Source organism: Saccopteryx bilineata, chromosome 2, assembly GCF_036850765.1.
Source record: "Saccopteryx bilineata isolate mSacBil1 chromosome 2, mSacBil1_pri_phased_curated, whole genome shotgun sequence".
NCBI lineage: Eukaryota > Metazoa > Chordata > Mammalia > Chiroptera > Emballonuridae > Saccopteryx > Saccopteryx bilineata.
Genome location: NC_089491.1, coordinates 81,440,154 through 81,464,740, shown reverse-complemented (window position 1 = coordinate 81,464,740; position 24,587 = coordinate 81,440,154).

The window sequence follows — 24,587 nt, the reverse complement described above, 5'->3', positions numbered from 1 at the left end:
TACATGATGCAGGTGGTCATATATCAATATTATGTAAGGCATTACATGTACTTATAAAGTTGGAAAACCAGCTTAGTGAATGACTATTCTATAAACAGAAGCATGTATTTGATGTAAATGGAATTTCATTTGAGAAATACAAAAATACATAAATGTTTACCCTCTTATTCTCTGCAGTTAAATTAAATGAGCATCCATCTCTCTATCCTGGCAGAAAATTTGTCATTAACAAGACTCTTTCAGGGGTTGTGCAAAGACCATCAGGTCTTACACAATAGATCACAATGAAGAAGAGCCTCTGGCCAGCACTATCTGTCCACCCTGTCTATCTTGACGTCTTGACATACCCATTATCCCAGGCACAGGATCCTTTCTGGTCCAATTAGAACATACAACTATTTGGTGGTGTTGAGAGCACTGATTCTAGAGCCCATCTGTTCTAGATCACTTCTTTGTTCTCTGACCTCCAGCTTCTTTTTATTTTAGGTGAAATCTCTCCATTTTCTCTCTAAATACCCTCAAATGTTCTCCTCAACTAAATCTCCTCATTGGGTTTAGGGTTATACAAAAGAAAGGAGGTAAAACTGTCTTCAAATACTTACTGCTTTTTTGCCCTGCAAAAAATTCCCAAAACAAAAAATATCAAGGGTTTGGCTACTTGCCTAAAACAAAGAGAATAGCAAGGATTCAGTAATTCAAGTCAAAATTAGTATCTCAGAATAGTATCCACACTACTCTAAGTTTTAAGTTCTGTGAGCCACTCTAGCAAATTAATCCAACTCAAGGAGGGTGTGATGGGAACCTCTGATTTATAAACAATTGGTCAGAAGCACAGGTAATGCTGTTGTCAACTGAAACGGGGGGTGGGGGCAGGACTTGTAGATGACTTCTTAACCTGAGGGATCTGATTCTATCTCAGAGTAGATAGTATTATTGATATAATTGAGTTAATTGTAGAACACCCAGCTAATGTTACAGCATTACTTGTTGGAGGTGTGTAGAGCATCCTCCCTCCCCCCAAATGAATCAAAATTGAGTGCAGAAACAAAATATTCCCACTCCTGTCAGCTGTGCATGACGATTCCTTTCCCCACATCCTCACCAATACTTGGTATGCAGTTCTCTAATGCTTTTCCAACTAATGAGGAAAATGCATTTCTAAGATTGCTAATGGGTTAGAAAATTTCTTCATATACTAGTCACTTAAGTTTTCCATTTTTGAATTGCTTTTCCATTTTCCTATGGAGTGTCTTGTATTTCTATTTCTGTCTGTAGGTACTCCTTGTACAGTCTAGAAGACTCATTTATTTTGTTTTGAAAATAGCTTCTCCAATTCATCTCCATTTGCTTAATTCACAGTGTTATATCTTCTACTAAACCAAGATAGATGGATGCTCATTTAATTTAATTGCAGAGAATAAGAGGGTGGACATTTATGTATTATTGTATTTGTCAAATAAAATTCCATTTACATTAGATACATGCTTCTATTTATAGAATAGTTATTTACTAAACTGTTTTCCCAACTTTATAAATACATGCAATGCCTTGTATAATATATGACCACCTCTTTGTTTAGTAGACCACTTATAGCATAAAGGGTAAGATTAAAATCATAGTGCCAAGGAACACTTCTGGAGATTAAAAAGCTCTATAATTGTTTGTCATTAGGCATTTCATTCCAATAATTATCTTATTCTACATTATTTTCAAGATTTTGGATGCTCCTTTAAATTTATGTATTTGAGACCTGCCTGGTCTAGTAACAAGGCCTAGACTAAAGGTGTGTGGCTAGGCAACTTAGCTAGCTGCCATCATCCACTATTAATGTACTGCAGATAAGTAACTCCATGTTTTTATTCCCCAGTTTGCTCATTTTATTAAATGAAGTTTTTAACCTGTTATTTTACAAATGATTATTGGGGGGGACAAAATGTAAATAAATCATGTAAATATGTTTTGTATAGCAGATGCACTATATATGTATAAAGAGCCATGCTTATTCTTAATCGTAATGATGATAAAGAGGAATTGCTCAAGAAGGCTGGCATTGCCAACAGTATCACAGGTCTACCTTTCCATACATTCCCTCCAGCTTTTTCCTTTGGTTTGAAGGCAATCAAAGCACCTATATGTCTGTAATCAATAGGACATAAACGACTTTACACTTTAGGCTGTATATACAAATACAACTACATGCTTTCTCAGAGCACTGTCACACAGCTTCACACATCTTTGTTTGGAGTAAAAAATAAATTACATATTTTCACATTAAAAAAAAGAAAACAAATCTTTATCAAATCTTAAAAAATGTTTCTGCTAAAATCCATAATTATTATATCTTCTCTGATTTGTTTAACTATTTATACCAAGTACTATATCAAAGATCTAGAAGCATGTGGCATAAGGCTTAAGAGCTCAGAATCTGCAGAATGCACAAGTTTGAATTTTGTCTGGCAGTTATTTGCTGTATCGTTTTAGAGAAGCTACTTGACCTCTCTGTTTCTCAGTTTCTTCATCTATAAAGGGGTGGTAATAATGGTACCTCAGAAGGTTGGAGTGAGGATTATATTAGTTAAGACAGTTAAGTACTCAATGAAAGTTTGTTATTATTATTATTATTATTATTATTTGGATTTGACGAAATTAAAGCTAGTTCTCTTGGGATTCCATTGACATAAAATTGCTGTCAGATTTGATGGTTATTCTTGTTTTAAAAGTTAGGGAGAAATGAAAATCCTGATGATAGAAAAAGGCAGTGTTTCTAAGCAAATACTTTGTGTATAACTTTGTTTTCACCATCTCATTATTGAGCCCTGTCTTCAAGGATTTTGGAGTCCGAGAAAGTGAGGAAATGCTGGTGAGATGCCTATTCTCTCCCACTATGTTTTATCACTATTGCAGAAAAGAGGCTGTACCAAAACACAGCTCGGAATCTGGAGAGTCGGTGGAACTGAGAAGCAGGTCAAATTCTGATTTGCAGTTGGGAATGAGACCTAGTGGTAGACTGGAACTCAGGGCAGGGATCAACAAAGGATGGGTTCTGCTGGAGAGAGGGCAGAGGCCAGTGAGGGGTTGAGGGTCAAGAAGTCTGGGGACTAGTGGAAAGAGGACTTTCCACTAGTAATTGAAATATATATATATATATATGCACACACTGGTAATTGAAATTAGGAGAAGTACTGCCACTTAAAACCATAAGATTCAGATCCCTCCAGAAATGGTAATGTGAGAGATAGAAGACTTTCATTGGCAATTAAAACAAAAGTTACTCCTCAAAAACATATGGTCAGGGAAAAGCAGAAGGTTAAGAGACCAGTAATCAAGATTAGCCAAGGTCAAGAAACCAATATTATAGATTAGTCCAGGCCAGGTGTGCAGTAAATTCTCAATGACTTGTGTGGGCAAAATACCTAGTGTATAGAATCTGAGTAACAGTCTAGAACATCAACAGAAAGGACATGATGACAATGGCCAATGTATCTTATGCTTCTGACCCTAGGTTAAGCACTGAATGCAAGATTTTTTAAAAAATAATTTTATTTTTTTAATGGGGCGACATCAATAAATCAGGATACATATATTCAAAGATAACAACTCCAGGTTATCTCGTCGTTCAATTATGTTGCATACCCATCACCCAAAGTCAGATTGTCCTCTGTCACCTTCTATCTAGTTTTCTTTGTGCCCCTCCCCCTCCCCCTTTCCCTCTCCCTTTCCCCCCTCCCCCCTGTAACCACCACACTCTTATCAATGTTTCTTAGTTTCACTTTTATGTCCCACCTACGTATGGAATAATGCAGTTCCTGGTTTTTTCTGATTTACTTATTTAACTTCGTATAATGTTATCAAGATCCCACCATTTTGCTGTAAATGATCCAATGTCATCATTTCTTATGGCTGAGTAGTATTCCATAGTGTATATGTGCCACATCTTCTTTATCCAGTCATCTATTGACGGGCTTTTGGTTGTTTCCATGTCCTGGCCACTGTGAACAATGCTGCAATGAACATGGGGCTGCATGTGTCTTTACGTATCAATGTTTCTGAGTTTTGAGGGTATATACACAGTAGAGGGATTGCTGGGTCATAAGGTAGTTCTATTTTCAGTTTTTTGAGGAACCACCATACTTTCTTCCATAATGGTTGTACTACTTTACATTCCCACCAACAGTGGATGAGGGTTCCTTTTTCTCCACAGCCTCTCCAACATTTGCTATTTCCTGTCTTGTTAATAATAGCTAATCTAACAGGTGTAAGGTGGTATCTCATTGCAGTTTTGATTTGCATTTCTCTAATAACTAAAGAAGATGAGCATCTTTTCATATATCTGTTGGCCATTTGTATTTCTTCCTGGGAGAAATGTCTGTTCATGTCCTCTTCCCATTTTTTTATTGGATTGTTTGTTTGTTTGTTGTTGAGTTTTATGAGTTCTTTGTATATTTTGGATATTAGGCCCATATCTGAGCTGTTGTTTGAAAATATCATTTCCCATTTAGTTGGCTGTCTGTTTATTTTGTTATCAGTTTCCCTTGCTGAGCTAAAACTTCTTAGTCTGATGTCCCATTCATTAATTTTTGCCTTCACTTCTCTTGCCTGTGGAGTCAAATTCATAAAATGCTCTTTAAAACCCAGGTCCATGAGTTTAGTACCTATGTCTTCTTCTATGTACTTAATTGTTTCAGGTCTTATGTTTAGATCTTTGATCCATTTTGAGTTAATTTTAGCACAGGGGGACAGACTGTAGGCAAGTTTCATTCTTTTGCATGTGGCTTTCCAGTTTTCCCAGCACCATTTGTTGAAGAGGCTTTCTTTTCTCCATTGTGTGTTGTTGGGCCCTTTATCAAAAATTATTTGACTATATATATGTGGTTTTATTTCTGGACTTTCTATTCTGTTCCATTGGTCTGAGTGTCTATTTTTCTGCCAATACCATGCTGTTTTGATTGTCGTGGCTCTATAATATAGTTTGAAGTCAGGTATTGTAATGCCTCCAGCTTCATTCTTTTTCTTTAGAATTGCTTTGGCTATTCGGGGTTTTTTATAGTTCCATATAAATCTGATGATTTTTTACTCTATTTCTTTAAAGAATGTCATTGGAATTTTGATGGGAATTGCATTAAATTTGTATATTGCTTTGGGTAATATGGCCATCTTGATTATATTTATTCTTCCTAACCAAGAACAAGGTATATTCTTCCACCTCATTATATCTTTTTCGATTTCCCTTAACAATGGTTTATAGTTTTCATTGAATGCAAAATTTTAAGAGCAAGTGAGCAAAGGTAAATATTTGTGAGACATTTCACCTCACTCTAGCTCTGTGTGGGTAAAAATGCAGATGAAACCAACAGGGATAATCAATGTTAAGAGCCAGATTGAATTATATTAGATGTTACTTGGCTTCTTTTAAGGATCTCTAGATCCAAAAATAAAATAAAAAGAAATACTTAGTATTACAATACATATACTAGGAAGAAGGTTATAATATACATTGACTATGTAACTAAGTTAAACAAATACAGCTGATTATGTTTTATCATGTTTTATTATGTTTTAAAGAAAATTTACAGAAACGTGAATATCTTTTGGGCTTCCAGGTCTTTCTCAATAGTTCACTTACTGGGATGGCTTGGACTGTGCCCAACTCCCCCACTCTCTCTTTTTTTTTAAGTGAAATGAGGGGAGATAGACGGACTCCTGCATGCGCCCCAATGGGGATCCACCTGGCAACTCCCTGTCTGGGGCCAATGCTCAAGTCAACTGAGCTATCCTCAACTCCTAAGGCTTACACTCAGACCAATCAAGCCACTGGCTACAGGATGCAGGATAGGAAGAAAGAGAGAAGGGGGAGAGGGAGGGAAAGACAGTCACTTATATTTTCCTTGACCGGGGATCGAACCTGGGACATTCATACGCTGGTCTGACATTCTATCCACTGAGCCAACTGCCAGGGCCTCACTCTTTTTTGATCCATTGTCTTCTCCTGCTCTGTCTCTGTAATTCTCTTTTACCATTCTGGATAATGTTGTCCTTTGACGTTTTAGTGTCCTTGTTACTATTTATGTGGCCAAAGCCTATATTACCCATTGCAATAAGCCACCTGTCTAGACCTTGTTATGATTTCAACTGGGCTTTGCTGATTTTTATTATACTCTTTTATATGTTCATTAAATTTATTTTATGTTTTTATTTTCACAAGCATTTGTTATTGTTGTGTCTTTCAGACTGGAGCACGGGATCCAAGCACCTTTTATCCAGAGTTGTGTCAGAATCAACAAAGAGCAGATTATTGGAAGCGAACAGCATGTATTGAAGGAGTATAGCATTAAAGCCAGGATAAGCCATCAAAAACCAGGTCTCCAATCCAAGTGAGCCAAGGAAAGGGCTGGAACCAGTCTTAGAAATAGAGCAATCGCATAAAATTATGCAATGATCATGAACTCAGCTGAGACACTGAGTGCAGAAAAAAATAAATAGATAAAGCAATCACAGGAACTGATATGAGGCTTGATAATGAAAATAACAAAAAAGGGTTCACTTTTTTGGTTGCTGTTAGGACCAGGTACTTTCTATCCTTGTACCAAATCCTATGAGGCAGATATTTTAATCTTCATTTTACAGCAGTTATTGGAGATCTGAAGAGGTTCAGCATCTAACTAAGATGTGATAGAGCTATTGATTCAGATTCTGGTCCTTCTGATTTCAAAGTTCATCATCTTCCTCCAATTCCCTGGACCAACAAGCGGTACAGAGAAGTCGTACATGGAAGAATTCATTTAACGATGTTCAGGCACACTGGGAGGACTTTTTGAGATTGCCAGGATTCCTTCATGGAAATGATAAGTATATTTTAAGAGGGAAAATCAGAATGTGTAGTTAAGATGTCCAGGGAGTGTTGAGAGGAAAGAAGTGTCCATATGGAAGCAGGCCAGAAGCTAAGAAGTTAGAAAGCCCAAAGAGCTAAGCTAGGCTGTTAAAACTAGAGGATAGAGAGCAAAGACCTTTAAATCTGACCATTTATGTCCATTGGCCTAAACAAATCATGGTAATCCTGCTTCCTATTGCCTGAAATAGGTAATTTCATGATCTTTCCTTTGGGATGAATATGTGACCTAGTTTTAGCCAATGAAAGTTTAAGGGCAATCTATATGCTGGAGTGGGGGTTTCAGGGAAAGATTCCCCTGCCTGACAAAAAGAAAGAATATTTTGAGGAAACCTCCCCACTCCTACTTTTCTGCTTGCGACATGTATAATTATGTGGCAGTCAAATTATGACCATAGGGAACCATGGGAAAGTAACAGCATCCTATGAAATAATAATGTCTGAACTTTCTATAGCCTTTGTATATTGTTGATTGTTTGGAAAGTACTTTTATATACTTAATCTCATTTAATGTTTAAATAATTCTGTGATCTGGTTATTATATGTGATCTGGGGAAATCTAAAATCTGTAGATTCAACCAAAGTGACAGCGTATAATGAAAATAAAGTTACTCAATGTTTCCAGGTGGTTTCCTAACTAATCTTTTATGGTGTTCTGAAATAGTTTCCAATGTTGCCTAAAATGAGCTCCTGAAAGAAGCTTTGGACTTTAGACCCCCAGGATGTTTCAAAGAAAATCAGTTAATGGTCTAACGCACAGGTTTGTGTTTTGCTCAGAACAGAATATTGGAATGGTTAAAGGCAAAAAGCAGTCAGGCAAAACTATAAAGACTGCACAAGTACTTGTTGAAACAATTTAGGGGCCAATTACTGAGGAAATGCCAAAGGCTTAACACTGCTCCAGAAACTACAGGTTGGAGCGAAGACCTTGAGAATCATTTATCATAGAGATTTTATTATCATTCATTGGGAAAAATTTCAACATAGGGTTTCAAGGCAAATTAATAGTGACTTTAAATCATGGGTGCCCCTACTTCTATTGTCTGAGCACAAAAAAATTTATTAAGTCTTTTTATTTTTTTATTTTATTTTATTTTATTTGTATTTTTCTGAAGCTGGAAACGGGGAGAGACAGTCAGACAGACTCCCGCATGCGCCTGACTAGGATCCACCTGGCACGCCCACCAGGGGCGACACTCTGCCCACCAGGGGGCGATGCTCTGCCCCTCCGGGGCGTCGCTCTGCCACGACCAGAGCCACTCTAGAGCCTGGGGCAGAGGCCAAGGAGCCATCCCCAGCGCCCGGGCCATCTTTGCTCCAATGGAGCCTTGGCTGCGGGAGGGGAAGAGAGAGACAGAGAGGAAGGAGGAGGGGGTGGAGAAGTAAATGGGCACTTCTCCTATGTGCCCTGGCCGGGAATCGAACCCAGGTCCCCTGCACACCAGACCAACGCTCTACCGCTGAGCCAACCGGCCAGGGCCTCTGTTAAGTCTTTTTAAAAAAGAGTTGACAAAAGTACTAATTATTGTACATAGTCAAACGCTGTAAAGTGACATCAACTTAAAGCAGTAGCACTTGTGAACCAAGGGGAATGCAGGGGAGTTATGTTTGATCAGTGCCTATCTTGTACCAGAACTGAATGTTACATGACCTAATTTGACACTCTCAGCATCCTTGTGAAATAAGAGTATCAGTATTATATAAAAGTGAGTATGTCACAACTTTAATGAAACTAGTTTTTGGTGTACAATAGACCAAAATATTATCCTAAATCATTAGACTCTCCATATATGTGGAAAAAACATGCAAAGCATTCAGTTAATTCCATTTTTAAAATTGAGCCAAATGATCTTGCTGAAATAAAAAAAAACAAAATACCTTATTTGCTGAATAACTAAATTAAAAACAAAACTTTTAGTTAATTATTTTGAGATTGTACCTTTGAAAGGATCTCAAACAAGCTGCTTAAATATATTTGATTTGGGGGCATCTGATATAATTATCCTCTAACTTCATATTTGATGAGAGCTGTTTATATGAGTTGCCTGATTAACTTATCCCAAAATCTCATGAGTTATGAATTATTTATATTTTACAAATGAGAAAAAGAGATTCGGAAATGTTAGCATAATGCCAAGGCTTCAGAGCAAGAAAAGTGCAAAGGCAGGGGCAGAGTCTAAGTGGGTCTTGCTCCAAAGCCCGTGTCTACCCTCTGCTTCCTGCTGTAATCACTGCATGATTTTATTCTAACCAAAGAGAGAAAGAAATTCCTTTGAATTCTAAACTGCTTCACTCAACGTAGAGGCTGTTAAGACAATTTTTCTTAACTGAGAAGTTTCCACATTTCCTGCTTTTCTCTTTTAGGAAATTGCAAAAAAAGCAAAGAGAAAAGCTGTGCTGTTCTTTCCAAGGGCTGCCGCCTGATCGTGCCGTGCTGCGGCCACCACGTGGGCACACTGGGAGCATCATTTTGTTTTTCCAAGTCCAGCTCTAAAGTCCATTTCTAGCTCTGTAATGACTAGACTGATGTCAACAGATAAGCCCAATGCCTACCACTCTCCTCCCAGCCCCTCCCCCCAAAGTCAAAGCTCAGCATTATTGTTGGACTAGGCAGATGTAAGCAGGCACAGTAGAAGTCAAGTTGGACATTATGATAAAAAATAAAGTAATCTGATCAGCATTAGATTAAGGTGATTTTGAATCCTACCCTGCCTCTTAAGGACTAATGCATTGGCAAGTTACTTAATTTCTCTGAGCCTCAATTCTATTATTTAGAACTGTTTCTCAAACGTATTTTTTTCATTTCCAATTCACTTGAGAAAAAAGATACTTTTGGATGATGCATTATAATGAATTAGCAGGAAAATGAAGTAGAAAACATAAATTTATAAAATGTAAACTCAGTTTTTAGAGAGTTAGATTCAATAGGCAAAATAATCACTCCAATTATGAAAAGTTTCTAAACGCCTACTCTCAACTTCTCATGCTGCTGTGGACTGGAGAGTTCACAGCCTGGCGCCAGTCCAAACACTGCATTTTGAATAGCACTGATCTTCTAAAGTAAGGAGAAAATATCTTTGCTCATTGAAGTGTTGTTGCTAGAATTCAATGCATAATGTATGGGAAATGCTTAGAAAAGTGCCTCACACATGCAAAACATGGAAATTCTACTCTCTTCGGTAAAACTAACCCCAGAACCTCTGGGACACAGCACCAGGTAGAGCCCCTCCAGGAGAAAGTGAATCAGGCAAAGCTCCTGACTAAGGGCACTTGACCTGTGGCCCAACTTTATCTTCCAGTCAGAATTTGCTCTTTTTCTGTCTCTCATTCCCACTCTAACTCTCTCCGTCTATTCCCTTCTGGATGCCTCCAGAATACTGGCTTCATGGTGGGATGAAATTCCTCCCAATGCAGCATCAGAAACAGAGGATAAGCTATGTTAACAACCCAGTACACAAAGTGTAAAATTCAGGTCCCAATCTAACTTGCCTCCTCTTTAGCTCCAAAGCTTTTTTGCATAGAGATTCTTGAGTCACATTGGTGACCACCCAGCTCTATTCTTTAACTGTTATTTGTCTTCAGCAAGTCACTTTATAGCTCTGGGCTTCAGTTTCCTCATGTATAAAATGGGGAAAAATAATACCTTGTGGAGTTAAGAAGATCAAATAAGCTAATATATATAAAGAGCTGAGTATAGCACCTGGGACATAATAAGCAACCTTCTCACTAAGTGTCAGCTGTCATCATCACCATCATCGTCATTGTCACGTGGAAACTCTTGGGCCTTCACTGCTCACCTCCTGGTCAGCCTTCACATGGCAGAAGTCTTTCTATTGGACCCCAGAAAAACACCCTCCTAGACCAAAGCTCCTGCCTAGGAGAGATCCTAACACATCACCTTCCTGACTTATCTCATTCTTAAATGTACTTTCTACTTGGAGAGACACTTCTGTTCCCTGAGTAATTGGTGCAGAAATGATCTCACCTTTCAAATGAGAATCCTTCCTCTACCCATTGGATGTGGCTTACCCATGTAGGGCTGCAGTCTATCTTAACACAAATCCCTACTGTTGCTTTCGTATAATGTGCAACACAACTTACATTATGTTTTCATGTCCAGAAACCATTTCCTCACTGTAGGTTTTGTATCAATTATCTCATGTGGCAAAAATACTGCATAACAAACCACCACAAACCACACAACAATAAACATTCATTACTCATGCATCTGTGAGGTGTGCTCCAAAGCTTTGATGATCTTGGCTTAGCTAAACAATTCTTCTGGTCTTGCTTAGACTTGCTTATTATGTGTGGGTAGTTAACAGATCTAGAATGGTCTCAGCTGGATGACTAGAGTGACTTAGCTCTGTTCTGTGTGTCCCTTACCCTACAGCAGGCTGACACAGTGGTCTCCAACCTTTTTGGGGCCACGGACCAGTTTAATGTCAAAATATTTTCATGAACCGGCCTTTAGGGTGGGACGGATAAATGTATCACGTGACCGAGACAAGCATCAAGATTGAGTCTTAGACGGATGTAACAGAGGAAATCTGGTCATTTTTTAAAAATAAAATGTTGTTCAGACTTAAATATAAATAAAACAGAAATAATGTAAGTTATTTATTCTTTCTCTGCGGACCGGTACCAAATGGCCCACGGAGCGGTACCAGTCCACGGCCCAGGGGTTGGGACCACTGGGCTAACAGACATTCTTGTGGCTGTGGTAGAGTGCAGGAACAAGTGGAAACCCAAGCACTTTTCAGGTCTCTGCTGGCATTACATTCGTTAACATCCCATTGGCCTAAGTAGGTCACAAGGCTGAGCCCAGAGTAGGAGTGGGATAACACTGTAAAGTAACGTGGAAACCAGCATGGGCAGTGTGCTCATTCAATGTTAGTTCTGCCTTCCATTTCCTTATATTCCTATTCAATAAGTCAAGGCCTTATGTCAAGATGAGATTTTATTGAATATATATTCTAGGATTTGGTTGGTTGGTTTGCTTTAATGGAATCTGTAGGACACTTTTCTTTCTTTTCCCTGTTAGGCAGACAAGTAGCAAAAGAAAACAGATTTATTTTTAATAATGAATGTCTGAACATTTCATGTCATAATCTCTCAGATAACTTATAACTCCTATTGGGACCACTTTTTATCCTGTAGAATTAAGCTAGTCTCACAAGTGAATTTAGCACTCAAGGAATAATATTCAAACAGCTACTTATTATAGTTGAATGCTTTTCTCATAAAACTTGCAAAATATAAAATAAGCTTTCCTACTGGAGGTAGACTCTAGGGAGAGTCCTATGTTTAGAATTTGATATTTTTCTCTCAAATAAAAATTAATGTTACTGTATTTTTGCTTCCTGAAGATGTGTCTTAACTAAGCGGGAAATTATTATTCTGTTTCTTGAGAGACAAAAGCATTTTCATTTGCATGAAACTTCCCAGGTGACTCTTGGCCAAAGGAAAAGAAGAAATCCTTCTGTGTCAGTTAACTCTCCAGACAGTGGCTTTGTGGGAGGGTCCCTGGAGAGCACCAGTGATTTTAGAAAGGGTCCCTTTTCACTTGAAGGGTGAAATCAGAAGCTCCTCAGTCCCCTGGCAATAAAGGAGCTACTTGGGCATATGTGTGACTGTGCACGGAGGGGAGGTGTGGCAGTGGGAGAGGACAGGTCCTTGCCGAGAAGACTCTAGCTTACGGTTGCTCTTGGCCCTTGATTTTTGTGTAATGTCAACAAAAGAGTATGACTGAAATTATGGTGATGCATTATGTTACTGACCTCACAACCTTGCATAAAACTTGGACTCTCAAGTCAGACAGTCTTGGGTTGGTATTTTAGCCAGCAATTTATAAGCTCTGTCTGTATCCTTGGATATTTGAAATTATTTCTATAAACTTGACGCAACACATTAGTAAAATGAGAATATATTTCTTATACTTACAATGATAGATGACATTTAGAAAATCACCAAATAATCAATTTCCTACCATCTCCTGCATCTCCTCTCCTGCTGTCTGTCTTCCAACTTTCTCCCCTACCTTCTTCTTGGTCCATTTTTCTCATCTTAGCCTCAAGCCTCACAGGTGTTGTAAGAGAGAAACAGACTGAAACTAGCTAAATCTGGAATTTAAAGCTGAATGCCTCTACAAACATCACTGAAGAAAAGCAGTAATGTGCTTAAGTGAAGAGACCCCAGAAGAAAGGGAGAGGGAGTGTGTGGTTTCATCCTGAGGAGAACGGGAAGTGCGGCATTTTAGTGTTGCCCTGGCATGAGACTTAGACTTTCAGTGAGAGAAGGAGACCAAAATTACTTTGATTTCACGGAAATTATCATTTGACTTTGTTCTTGAGAAAATGTCATGGAGCCAAATTCTGAAGTTTGGGCTTTTGGGGGAGGAGATTGGGGGAGTGTAGGCTGTGAGAAAAAAGAGATGAAAAAAAAAGGAATAAATTTCATTCTGGGAGAAGAGAGAGAAGAGAAGAGAAAAGAAGAGGAGAGGAGAGGAGAGAAGGGAAAGAGAGAGAGAGATAGAGATAGAGAGAGAGAGAGTGTGTGTGTGTGTGTTTGTGCACGTGTGTGTGTTGTGAGGGTAATGGAGGTGGTGGATATAGGGACAGGGAATGCCTTTTTCTTTCTTGCCTTAAGGAATTCAGGTTTGAGACAGGAGAAGTCTTAGAGAAGCTGAAAGAAGACTGCTTGCTCTTAATTCCCTCAGTTCCGTGCTTGTTATAAACACTGAAAAGAAAATGGGATTGAAGAATGTCTGGTAAAACAGGCACTAGAAACCTTTTATTACCATATTTGTGGCTTCTGGGGTATGGCTTAAATGCCATCTTTCAAGATGTTACTCACTTAAAGCAATTGTGTTTAATTTAAAATTAAATAACAAACTTATACCAAGTATTTCTTTTTTCCTTCTATTAATTTTTCATTTAAGTATATGATTTTCTTGCTTAAGAAACTCATGCCCTGAGAGGAATGCATAGTTAAAATATTTTCATACTTTCTGATCTATATTAATTATATAAAATTATATTAAGATAAAAGGTAGTATATTGTAGGGGCAGAAATCCCTGCAAATATGCTGGTGCTGGCTGGTCAAAATTGGCTGTGTGACCTTGAGTGAAGTAATTAATTTCTCGGAACCTTAATTTCCTTATGTGAATTACATGATGTATAAAGGTCTTTTCATCTTTAAAACTTTTGTCATAATTAGTCTTGAAATGAATAAAAACAAACAAACAAAGTAAAGGCTTTCAGCTCTAAAACTGATCAAAATTAGTCTTAATGTGAATATAACATCTAAAACAAAGTTAACCTAAAATATATTAAGTCCTCCACTTTTTAGAGTGTGGATCTTAATTCTATAAACAAATTAACTTCTCCAAACTCCAATTTCCTCATCTATAAAATAGAAATTATAACCCTGTCTGTCCTGTTAGGCTTGTTGTAAGGTTTACAATAGAAAATGTTTGCAAAGAGTGCAGCATAGTGACTAACACGTAGGAAGTACTCCAAGATTGCAAGTTAAGAAAGGAAAGGGCAAAAGAAGCTGCTTTGGAGTCAAATCACTCTATTCCGGTGGGACACTGTGTTGAGATGAACAAGGTAAAGCAGAGTTAGCAAGACAATGACAGTGATGATGATGATGATAGCAGCTAACCAGACTCTGCTCACAGTGCTCTATCTAAACTCATTAAGTCCTCATACTAACCTTTTTAGTTCTTCAAAGATGCTGAGAATGTTGGCTGATTAAATGATGCATAAGCCTGAGTCATCCCAAAAAGTTTCATTCCTGTATCTAGCAGTTTCTTCACACCTGGCTCTAAATGAACATGCAAAAGAAGATCTCAACATTTGTCTGATGACATTAAGTAACGCTGCCCCCTACATGGTGATTATGAGTGGAGCTGTGCTGTGGCTCCAGCAAGCAGGTGGTAGAGATTCTTAATGAAGATTGCATGCAATCTTAGCGTTTTGGTATATTTTATGATGAAATTTGCCAAGGGTTAAAACCCTTTTCCAATTGGCTCACTTATCTGCAGAGCTAATAGGAGGGCTTGATGTGAAGAGCTAGAAGTATGGAAATAACTAAATATGAATTACATTAGAGCTATCCCCATGTTAGAGGACAAACTCAGAATGCTAATGAAAAAGGCTTCTGTGATGCTCGTCAGAAAAGAAAACTGACAGGAGGTGAAAGAGGGACTCAGAAGACCAGTTCAGACTAGAGTATTGGATTGATGATGAGACTCATTCTTCTATTGGAGAATGAGAATTTTGCTAAGAATTAAAAACTATATACACCTGGGTATTTGTGTAAGTGAAAAAGTGAGCTTGTTGAAGGATTGGATGTGGTTAAGAAAGATAAAGAAAATAGTGAATTGTTTTCTATACCAAAAGGAGAAATTTATTCATGCTAATGCATGGAAGTTGAACTATTGAAAAATGGTTTAATAACAGTGGAACAACTTATGATTTATTCCAGGGAAACAGAATGCAAGAGAAAATTTCTCTTATTCTTTTCTGTTTTTTATGTTTCAGAAGGCCATGCTAAATGTATATGTTAATTTTTTTGCCCATGTTTGTAATAAGCATATTCAAGCTCAATGAAATATATATATGCTAAATTGGAAAACAAGACAAGTAGAAAGGATCAAACATCTATCTCAACATTTTTTGCAAAACTTTCCAGGCTTAAGAAGAAAAATTTCATAGTAATTCTCATAGTAATTTACTCATAGTAATTTCAAAAGATTTTTTATTTTTTGTAGTCATCTCTGTTGAGCTTTTTCTTGGTAACTTCTTCTATTAACCATATTGCTTGAGAAGAAAGAACTTGTATTCAAAATTCCTAAGTCTTAGCATTGCATTTAGATACCACCATTCTGTTAGTTTGCATATCCACTTTTTGTTTGAATTTAGAAGTTTGTTTTAAACCATAGTCCAATATTTTCTTGTGTTTATTCATCCTTATAGAATGTTCAGCCTGTATTTCTCATTTTCCAAAAAGACAATGAGTTTCATAGGGACATATTTCCTAGTGAAAATGATATCCAAATGCAGCAAATTAAGCTCAACTGCCTTAACTCTTTAATAAGAAGTGTATTTAAAGTACAGGGTAGGGCAAAAGTAGGTTTACACTTGTTCATATGGAAGATAATATAAGTAATAATGTAAGAATAAACTGCTTTGTATACTCGCAACTGTACCCACCCTGTATATCTAGGTTGATTGTATTATTTTTTATTTATGATCTGAATTTCTTTTTAATGATAAATACTAATTTTTGGTAGTTTGAGCTTATTTAAGAGATATTAGTGGCTCTAAAGATGATGAAATGTTCTTTTTATTGATCCTTACTCATCATTGAACAAGATTGCCCAGTTAGAAGCAAAATGAATTAATGTAGACACCATTATTATATGTGCACCAGTGCTATTATGAACATGCACACACAGGTATCCAAATCTATTCTCAATTATTATGCTAGTGGAAGGGAGGCTGAGAAAATATAGATCTATACACAATTCAAAACCCCTAAATATTTTAGTTTGGAATGTCTTGCTTGACTTACATTTGAACTGGAAAATTTATAAAAAATGATGTATAAAGGCCCTGGCCGGTTGGCTCAGTGGAAGAGCGTCAGCCTGGCATGCAGAAGTCCCGGGTACGATTTCCGGCCAGGGCACACAGGAGAGGCGCCCAGAGAGCTTTCCCTCCCGCAGCCGAGGCTCCATTGGAGCAAAAGATGGCCCGGGCACTGGGGATAGCTCCTTGGCCTCTGCCCCAGGTGCTAGAGTGGCTCTGGTTGTGACAGAGCGATGCCCCAGATGGGCAGAGCATCGCCCCCTGGTGGGCGTGCCGGGTGGATCCCAGTTGGGTGCATGCAGGAGTCTGTCTGACTGCCTCCCCGTTTCCAGCTTCAGAAAAATACAAGATGACATCAGAGTAATGGTGCGGTAGGAAGCGATACCGATAAATCTCCCCCAAAACTCAACAAGATCTTCAACCAGAAATAGAAAAACCTATCCTTGGAGCCTCCAGATGTTTTGCAATACACCCGAAGGTATAGTCGAGAGAAAAATTGGCTAAATATATAATCAAACCCCGAAGGAAATAGGGAGTAAGAAATGCTCCGCTTTCCTCACTAACCTAAACAGGGCGGCTTTCACTAGGAACTGAGAATATAGAAACTGAGGCGGGCAAAGGGGGTGAATAGATCCAGGCCGTGGCACAAACGGCTGAACCAGGCTGTGGCATGGAGATCCAAGCCGAGGAAAAACTGTTCCTGTGGCAACCCGGGCAATACAAGCTAACACTTGCACCAAACCCAGAAAAGAAAAGACAAGTGGGGCAGCCATTTTCCCTGATCCCCTGGTCGGCGCGCGCAGATAGTGGGCGAGAGATTTCTTCCAAAGCCCCGGGAGTGGGCGCCTGTGTTGTCCCACAGAGGGGCAGAGTCAGAGGCCTTTGTGTGAGCCAAAAGCAGAATCTCTGGGCTGCCCCAGCACCCTGAAAAAGCCGCTCACAGGGAGGGAGTGAGAGCCAATTCCAACACTGGAACTTTTCCGTGTGGGAGGGGGATTCACTCAGAGGGTGAGGCGGCTGGCCTGATATCCTGGTATGCGTGCATGGAGAGTGGGCAAGAGATTCCTCCGAGCACCTCAGGAGTGGGAGCCTGTGTTATCCCACAGAGAGGCAGAGTCAGAGGCCTTTGTGTGGGCCAAAGGCGAAATCTCAGGCTGCCCCAGCACCCTGGGAAAGCCACGCACAGGGCGGAGCGAAAACTAACTCCAACGCTGGAACCTTTCCGTGAGGGTGGGGGTTTCACTCAGAGGGTGAGACTTCTGGCCTGATATCCTGGTCTGCGCACGCAGATAGTGAACGAGAAATTCCTCTGAGTGCCTCGGCAGTCTGCGCCCGTGTAATCCCAAAGAGGAGCAGAGTCAGGGGCCTTTGTGTGGGCCAAAAATGGAATCTCGGGCCACCCTAGCACCTTGAAAAAGCCGTGCATGGGGACGGAGCGAGAGCCAATTCCAACACTAGAACTTTTCCGTGCGGGTGAGGGTTTCACTCAGAGTGTGAGACTGCTGGCCTGATATCCTGGTCTGCACGCGCAGATAGTGGGCGAGAGATTCCTCCAAGTGCCTCGGCAGTGTGCACCCATGTTATCCCACAGAGTGGCAGAGCCAGAGGTCTTTGAGTGGGCAGAAGCCCCGCCTGATTATGCTAGCAGCTCTGACTGACTGAGCCTTACCCAGAGCCCTGTGCTGAGTGGGAATAGAGTGGGGAGCTGCCAGCTCTTTGAGCCTCTTACTATCCAGGCAGAGGCAGCAACAACCCCATAGCTGGATTATCAGGCTACTAATTGAGGAAGGAAAGACTAGGAGAGAGGCTCCAGGAACACGGAGTCTCTCACTGTCGGAGCCTATAAATGCTAATGAGCCTCGACTGCCAACGAGACTGAAGCACAATACATGACATCGCCATAGAGACTTATCAACTGCAAACCTCTACCTGAGTGTGCCAAAGGGGCAGAACCCGGGGTACAGAGTCACCGATCAGGAAGAGGGAGAGAAAAGAAAAAGCAAGAAGATAACCTCTCAAAATCAACAATAATCCGCAGACTTTATAACCTATCCCATTTTATTATATTTGTTCGTTTGTTTCTCTTATCTTCATTCTTGATTTTTTTTTTTCCTCCTCCAATTTGGTCGTTTAACTCTCTGCCGGTCTTACTCTCTCCTCTCCTTGAACTACACTACCCATAAGTGTTACATCTCCCATTATCTTTTCTTTCCTCTTTCTTTCTCTCTATGAGGGTTGCACTCCAAAACCCTTAACTCTCTCTCTCATCTTTTTTCTTTTTTCTTCTTTTAGTGGTTCCCTCTTTTTTTTTTTCTCTCTCTCTCTCTCTTTCTTTTCTCCCTCTATATTAGTTTCTTCCTTTCTCCTTTACATCTCCTCTCATTCAAACCTCAATAACAAACAATATCTTATCTAGGACTCAAATTTACGTTTGTGGCATTTGGGGGGGGGGGGTTACTTCACCTTTTTAACACACTAGCAGTGCTCCCATCACTGGCTCTCCATTTTATCTAGTTCTTGTTCCACTAAATACAATAATAATTTTTTAATTTGTCCCCCCATTTTCCTGTTTCCCTCTTATTCCTCTCATCATAACTCTTAGTCAACCAACACCTAAAAGCAAATCATTTTATTCTTGACCCAAATTTTGTTCTTATTTGCTTTTTGTGGGTTCATACCCCCTTTTTTTGCCCCTTTATTACTTTTCCCCAATTCAGGCCCTCCATTACAGGCATTCTTTGTTCTATTTAGTACAATATAATTCACAGTTCACCACAAGATTTACTCAAGAAAGAGGGGAGAGGAGAGGAGAGGAAAAAAGGAGGGGGGGAATAATTTCCTTTTTTTTAAATTTAAATTTTATTTTATTTTTCTTTATTTCATTATTAAATTTTTAAAAAAACAACTCTTCGATTTCTTATTTTTTTAACATTTTATTCTTTATTAAATCTCATTAATACTATCAACAAAACCACCCTCAGATGCCATTAAGGAAGAGAAAATCGAATATCATGGATACAAAAGAATGAGGTAACACAGCTAGATGAAGAAAAATCTATGGAGAAAAAATTTAATATATTGGAAACCTTGGAGCTAAATGACAGAGAATTTAAAATAGAAATCCTAAAAATCCTCCGAGATATACAAGAAAACACAGAAAGGCAATTTAGGGAGCTCAGAAAACAACTCAATGAACACAAAGAATATATTTCCAAGGAAATTGAAACTATAAAAACAAATCAAACAGAAATGAAAAACTCAATTCACGAGCTGAAAAACGAGGTAACAAGCTTAGCTAATAGAACAGACCAGATAGAAGAGAGGATTAGTGAAATAGAAGACAAGCAACTTGAGGCACAACAGAGAGAAGAAGAAAGAGACTCAAAAATTTAAAAAAATGAGATAGCCCTACAAGAATTATCTGACTCCATCAAAAAGAATAACATAAGAATAATTGGTATATCAGAGGGAGAAGAGAGAGAAAATGGAATGGAGAACATACTCAAACAAATAATAGATGAGAACTTCCCAAGCCTGTGGAAAGAACTAAAGCCTCAAATTCAAGAAGCAAACAGAACTCCGAGTTTTCTTAACCCCAACAAACCTACTCGAAGGCACATCATAATGAAATTGGCACAAACCTACGGCAAAGAAAAAATTCTTAAGGCAGCCAGGGAAAAGAAGAATACAACATATAAAGGAAGGCCCATTAGATTATCATCAGATTTCTCAGCAGAAACTCTACAAGCTAGAAGAGAGTAGACCTCAATATTTAAAGTCCTGAAAAAGAGGAACTTTCAGCCACAAATACTATACCCATCAAAGCTATCCTTCAAATATGAAGGAGAAATAAAAACATTCACAGATACAGAAAAGATGAGGGAATTTATCATCAGAAATCCCACACTCCAGGAATACTAAAAGGGGTTCTCCAATCAGATACATAGAACAAAAAAAAAACAAAGCCACAAGTAAAAGCTCCAAGAAGAACACAATAAAACCAAATTTAAACTGTGACAACAACCAAAAGAAAGGGGGGGGGGGAGAAGATGGAGATTAAAAGTAGCAAAGGAAGATGGAGTGCAAAAATACTCACAAAATAGTGCACTACAAAGAACAGGGTAGGAACCCTTTTCATTACTTAAAGGTAACCACCATTGAAAAAACCACCACAGAAGCACAGGATTTTAAAAAGATAGCAACAGAGGAAAGATGTATGGAATACAACCAAATAAAAACAAAAGATAGAAAAACGAAAGAGAAGGATCAAACAAGACACAAAACTAACAGAAAGCAATATATAAAATGGCAATAGGGAACTCACAAGTGTCAATAATTACACTAAATGTAAACGGATTAAACTCACCAATAAAAAGGCACAGAGTAGCAGAATGGATTAAAAAAGAAAATCCAACTGTATGCTGCCTACAGGAAACTCATCTAAGTAACAAGGATAAAAACAAATTCAAAGTGAAAGGCTGGAAAACAATACTCCAAGCAAATAACATCCAAAAAAAGCAGGCGTAGCAATACTCATATTTGATAATGCTGACTACAAGACAGCAAAAGTACTCAGAGACAAAAATAGCCATTTCATAATGGCTAAGGGGACACTGAATCAAGAAGACATAACAATCTTTAATATATATGCACCAAACCAAGGAGCACCAAAATATATAAGACAGCTACTTATTGACCTTAAAACAAAAACTGACAAAAATACAATCATACTTGGAGACCTCAATACACTGCTGACGGCTCTACATGGGTCATCCAAACAGAGAATCAACAAAGACATAGTGGCCTTAAACAAAAAATTAGAGCACCTGGATATGATAGACATCTACAGGACATTACATCCCAAAGTGACTGAGTATACATTTTTCTCCAGTATACATGGATCATTCTCAAGAATTGACCATATGTTGGGTCACAAAAACAACATTAGCAAATTCAGAAAAATCGAAGTTGTACCAAGCATATTTTCTGATCATAAAGCCTTGAAACTAGAATTCAACTGCAAAAAAGAGGAAAAAAATCCCACAAAAATATGAAAACTAAACAACATACTTTTAAAAAATGAATGGGTCAAAGAAGAAATAAGTGCAGAGATCAAAAGATATATACAGACAAATGAAAATGACAATACGATATATCAGAATCTATGGGATGCAGCAAAAGCAGTGATAAGAGGGAAGTTCATATCACTTCAGGCATATATGAACAAACAAGAGAGAGCCCAAGTGAACCACTGAACTTCACACCTTAAGGAACTAGAAAAAGAAGAACAAAGACAACCCAAAACCAGCTGAAGAAAGGAAATAATAAAAATCAGAGCAGAAATAAATGAAATAGAGAACAGAAAAACTATAGAAAAAATTAATAGAACAAGGAGCTGGTTCTTTGAAAAGATCAACAAAATTGACAAACCTTTGGCAAGACTTACCAAGGAAAAAAGAGAAAGAACTCATAAACAAAATCCAAAATGAAAGAGGAGAAATCACCACGGACACCGTAGATATACAAACAATTACTGTAGAATACTATGAAAAACTTTATGTCACTAAATTCAACAACCTAGAAGAAATGGATAAATTCCTAGAACAATACAACCTTCCTAGACTGAGTCAAGAAGAAGCAGAAAGCCTAAACAGACCTATTAGTAGAGAAGAAATAGAAAAAAACCCTTAAAAACCTCCCCAAAAATAAAAGTCCAGGCCCTGACGGCTATACCAGTGAATTTTATCAAACATTCAAAGAAGACTTGGTTCCTATTCTACTGAAAGTCTTCCAAAAAAGTGAAGAAGAAGCAATACTTTCATATACATTTTATGAGGTCAACATAACCCTCATACCACAACCAGGCAAGGATGGCACAAAAAAAGAAAACTACAGACCAATATCTCTAATGAATACAGATGCTAAAATACTAAACAAAATACTGTCAAATCAAATACAACAACATATTAAAAAAATAATACATCATGATCAAGTGGGATTCATCCCAGAATCTCAAGGATGGTTCAACATACGTAAAACGGTTAATGTAGTACACCATATCAACAAAACAAAGAACAAAAACCACATGATCTTATCAATAGATGCAGAAAAGGCTTTTGATAAAATACAACACAATTTTATGTTTAAGACTCTCAACAAAATGGGTATAGAAGGAAAATATCTCAACATGATAAAGGCCATATATGATAAACCATCAGCTAACATCATATTAAATGGCACTAAACTGAAGGCTTTCCCCCTTAAATCAGGAACAAGACAGGGTTGTTCACTCTCTCCACTCTTTTTAATGTGGTACTAGAGGTTCTAGCCAGAGCAATCAGACAAGACAAAGAAATAAAAGGCATCCATATCGGAAAAGAAGAAGTAAAGGTATCACTTTTTGCAGATGATATGATCCTGTACATCAAAAACTCCAAAGAATCCACAAAAAGACTACTAGAAACAATAAGCCAATACAGTAAGGTCGCAGGATACAAAATTAACATACAGAAGTCAATAGCCTTTCTATATGCCAACAATGAAACATTTGAGAACGAACTCAAAAGAATAATCCTCTTCACGATTGCAACCAAAAAAATAAAATACCTAGGAATAAACATAACAAAGAATGTAAAGGACTTATATAATGAAAACTATAAACCATTGTTAAGGGAAATCGCAAAAGATATAATGAGATGGAAGAATATACCTTGTTCTTGGTTAGGAAGAATAAATATAATCAAGATGGCCATATTACCCAAAGCAATATACAAATTTAATGCAATTCCCATCAAAATTCCAATGACATTTTTTAAAGAAATGGAGCAAAAAATCATCAGCTTTATATGGAACTATAAAAAACCCTGAATAGCCAAAGCAATCCTAAAGAAAAAGAATGAAGCTTGGGGCATTACAATACCTGACTTCAAATTATATTATAGGGCCATGGCAATCAAAACAGCATGGTATTGGCAAAAAAAATAGACACTCAGACCAATGGAACAGAATAGAAAACCCAGAAATAAAACCACATATATATAGTCAAATAATTTTTGTTAAAGGGGCCAACAACACACAATGGAGAAAAGAAAGCTTCTTCAATAAATGGTGCTGGGAAAACTGGAAAACCACATGCAAAAGAATGAAACTTGCCTACAGTCTGTCCCCCTGTACTAAAATTAACTCAAAATGGATCAAAGATCTAAACATAAGACCTGAAACAATTAAGTACATAGAAGAAGACATAGGTACTAAACTCATGGACCTGGGTTTTAAAGAGCATTTTATGAATTTGCCTCCAAAAGCAAGAGAAGTGAAGGCAAAAATTAATGAATGGGACTACATCAGACTAAGTAGTTTTTGCTCAGCAAGAGAAACTGATAACAAAATAAACAGACATCCAACTAAATGGGAAATAATATTTTCAAACAACAGCCTAGATAAGGGCCTAATATCCAAAATATACAAAGAACTCATAAAACTCAACAACAAACAAACAAACAATCCAATAAAAAAATGGGAAGAGGACACATGAACAGACACTTCTCCCAGGAAGAAATACAAATGGCCAACAGATATATGAAAAGATGCTCATCTTCTTTAGTTATTAGAGAAATGCAAATCAAAACTGCAATGAGATACCACCTCACACCTGTTAGATTAGCTATTATTAACAAGACAGGAAATAGCAAATGTTGGAGAGGCTGTGGAGAAAAAGGAACCCTCATCCACTTTTGGTGGGAATGTAAAGTAGTACAACCATTATGGAAGAAAGTATGGTGGTTCCTCAAAAAACTGAAAATAGAATTACCTCATGACCCAGCAATCCCTCTACTGTGTATATACCCCCAAAACTCAGAAACATTGATACGTAAAGACACATGCAGCCCCATGTTCATTGCAGCATTGTTCACAGTGGACAGGACATGGAAACAACCAAAAAGCCCTTCAATAGATGACTGGATAAAGAAGATGTGGCACATATACACTATGGAATACTACTCAGCCATAAGAAATGATGACATCGGATCATTTACAGTAAAATGGTGGGATCTTGATAACATTATACGAAGTGAAATAAGTAAATCAGAAAAAAACAGAAACTGCA